This window comes from Manduca sexta, chromosome 18, assembly GCF_014839805.1.
Source record: "Manduca sexta isolate Smith_Timp_Sample1 chromosome 18, JHU_Msex_v1.0, whole genome shotgun sequence".
Taxonomy (NCBI): Eukaryota; Metazoa; Arthropoda; class Insecta; order Lepidoptera; family Sphingidae; genus Manduca; species Manduca sexta.
The window spans coordinates 13126709-13130451 of record NC_051132.1 but is presented as its reverse complement, the minus strand read 5'-3'; the positions used below and the strand labels follow the sequence as shown (position 1 = coordinate 13130451).

The 3743-nt window shown below is 36.0% G+C and overlaps 1 pseudogene; it reads right to left on the bottom strand.

The window, feature by feature from the left end:
* Positions 1-1226: 1226 nt before the first annotated feature.
* On the bottom strand, positions 1227-2995 carry LOC119189688 (annotated as a pseudogene).
* Positions 2996-3743: the final 748 nt, after the last annotated feature.

Sequence of the window (3743 nt, the reverse complement as noted above, 5' to 3'; positions counted from 1 at the left end):
TTAGGGACTTTTGTGTCGGGAAATACTTCAAGCAGGAGAAACTGCGAGAAACATTTAGTTATTAATAAAGACTGAACAATGAAACAATGTTTATCACAGGGCTAATATGACCTTGTTAAAATCTTTCTCCGACCTAACGCGTTGCCTTTGGCCTACACTCGGCCTGACCTTAAACCAGTTCCCAGTTTTTATTTGAACACTTCAAGGGCTGTGGATTGCGAACATCAATTCAGAGTTGGCAAAAAATCATTCGGACAGTTTGTTCAATCATAATTATGTATGTAGACGTGAAAATATTTATGTAACTTTGCGTACATGAATACATTTCACTTTCAAACTGAAATCGCATAAATTTGCATAATTCTATACTCCACATTCAATCGATAACCGTTAGCATCAAAAATGCTTAAAAAAATAATCAATAAACATTTAAATTGTTGATGCAGGAGAAGTCCAAAGAAGAATCAAGTAACTATTACGTCGTTGCATATTCTATTTATAAACGGCAGTGATATTTAAATAATTGGGTGTTCCGTCTGTCTTTCTAATTACACGACCTAAGATAATAAGTCGTAAGACGTAGATAAAATTCTATTTAAGGGGTCATGTGTAAGAGTTTATTTTAATTTGCGTCGATTGTAACATATTACGCACGCAAACACATTAACTTCAAAGATATTTAGTTATAACGGAATTTATTGACGTAGATTTTTGTTGCTAAACGTTTGAAGACTTTATCTATCCCAGAAAAATAATAAAATGATCTAAGAACAAGCAGTGTTCTGGCTTCTATGCAGTGGCTTTTCGATTATAATTCTGCCACTATTTATGGCAAAAACATAGCCACCAGGTATATTAATATCTAATGTAAATAAATATTATCAGTAAGGTAAGTCGGTTTGCTAAATCAGAGTCAAATAAATGTAGAGTAATTTGTTTGCATGGATATTTTTTGAAAAGCGGTAGGTGTTTCGATAAATACTCTTTTAAAATTATTAAGTTGTGAGTTTTGAAAAGAATCGTGGTCGTGGAATATTAAATTGTTTTTATAAACTCAAAATAAGTCGAACACTTACAGATCTCACACAAGTTAATGTGTGAATATGCGTCCACTGTCCACAATTGTTCTATTTCATACATAAGGAGATCATTGTTGTTAGATTGTACTCTACAAGTGGACACGCCTGTATGTCCATAAACAACTGAACATAAATAAATAACACACATTTTGTGCATAAAAAGACTTAATTAACATATTTAGGTATAAATTTGTGATTAGACAAGTTTTTACCGCCACGACGAATGGACACTTCCCATTCCTAATGAACGCTGCTGATTCAACATTTTATACTCAACAATGGCAGAATAGCCTTATTGTCTTTACACCAATAAAAAACTAATGTACGCCAGTTAGTTACATTATCAACATTGTGTGAATCCGCTTAGCGAAACCGCCTTCACGGGCAATTAATCACTCTTTAATTTCACCGATATCTTCGCTTTTCTTTTCAGCATTTTTAAAAACGAATATGTTTTCTAAATTCAACGTGTTTTGGTTGTATATCGTGTGGTCAGGTGTGTCGCCCCAGCTCACCGGCGTCATCCTGTCCTTGGGCTCTGGGTTCTCCATGTTTATTTCAACACTGGCCACTTCTGGTATCGGGTTTAGAGCTGATTCTGACTGCACACTCGGCGTTCTCATCTCCGGATTGGACATTCCGTCAAAGGACGCGCATCTGTTCAAGAAATTCATCATCCTTCTCTTTTTGTAAAACTCGGAGCTGGTCTCCGTGTTTTGTTTTGTTTTGTTAGTCTGACCTTTAAGATAGAAGCCACTGTCCCCCTGAGCCAAGAATATCCTCTTTATCTTCTTACTAGGATAATGTTCGATCAAATCAGGTTTCGGCGGCAGTAATTTACTATTTCGCGGCAGTTTTTTCGTATTATTCCCTTTTATTTTCGTCACTACAGACACGCAGTTGCCTCTTCGGTCGTTATTGTCTTCTCTGTAGTCATTCTTCATGCCCTTGTATGATATTTTAACGCTAAGAATGGACCAGAGCAGCTCCAAGAACGCGGCAATCATGATATTTATCGACAGCACGTGCTTAGTAAACAAATGCGAGTCTTGAGGCTCTTCTTTCGTCGTATTTAATGATATTATCATGTGAGAATCGTTTCTCTCCAACACATCGGTATGTTTCACCACCATATAATCCTTGAAAGGGACTTTGTCCTTATAAAAATCTGATATATCGCCCTCTGACGTCGTCACAAACCAGATAGCGATCATCATGAACGAAGCGAACGATATGATTGTTGAAAAAGTTGAAATAACGAACAACCACGTGATGTTGTGGTCTATGTACCATTTAACAGATGCCATTATGCTCGCAACGCCCGCCGCCAGACCAAAAGCGGTTATCAAACTCGGCGCCAATATCAAAACGTAATCGTTATTGTATACAGCCGTGCTGTTCTCTGTTTCCGTCTCGAAGTACTCTGTGGTATTTCTATCATTGTTTTGGTTCATTCGGGCTAACTATCGCAAGACAGGCGAGTAGGAACGATGTGGCGGCGAGGGCGATGTGGACCCAGGCCAGCCCCGACACTGTGGACGCGGAATACCGCCTCTCTGATGGATAAACATTCCGTTTGTCCGGCTTTGTTTTTACTTTTATGGTGAACACGTCTTCCATTGTTTACAGCACTTTCGACACACCTAACTGCCACTAGCACTCACAGTAACGTTTTTATGTAAATATAACACTCGTTATACATAATAGTTTGCAAATTTAACGTATTTTTTTAAATATTACGATAATTTATAACGAACACGACCTTATCGCGATACTGTTTGTACCAGACTGAAGTTAGATGCGCATGCGCAGCGGGGAGTTTGGCTTCGTAGTAAAACAACTTGCCTGCATTTCGGTTCTTGGGTTTAGAGTTTTAGTGGATAGAAATAAGGTCTAAAATGTCTTGACAGACGGCAAATGTGTGTGTGTTAACGTGGTGACTGGTTTGCGGCCGCGAATCAACTGTGAATTTCGATTTCTAAAGTCAGTTACATACGTCCGTGGACTTATATAATGTTCGTTATTTTTAATTTTGGTAAACATCCGTTTAATCCATACTATTTATATAGAATCGCGGGCCATAACTAATTGTTATTCTACCAATTGTAAGCAATATCAATTAGAAATAAATAATGATTAATTAAATATTAAATACAACGTGTAATTAATTATTCCGAGTTTTAAATTGAATGTTTCACAAGATTCTACAGATTTGTTTCATTTCTTAACATCATAAATAATGAAAAATATAATATTTGTATCTATTTACACAAATCACTTTATAACTCATTTGTTAATTATTCATTACCTATACATATAATGACTTAGTAAGAGCGTTGTTTACAATTAATATAAACGGAGCAAATAATTAGCTCCTTAAGAGCCCATTGTCTTCACATAACCTAAAAATAAATAATACACAACCACTTTTAGCACATACAGTCTTACTTATAAACTTGTTTTAGCGTTAAAATGTGGTTAATAATTGCTTAAATAGCTGTAAAAAACATCAAGTTTCCTAGTTTAAACCTTATTTAGAGGCAATATGGCGGGTTTTGATTTACAGCTGATCGAGTAAATTTGGCTTTTAACTAAGCATAGCTATACGAATTTTTAAAAGTAAGACTGATAATTTAAAAAGCTAACATCCCACGTGTGTACAAT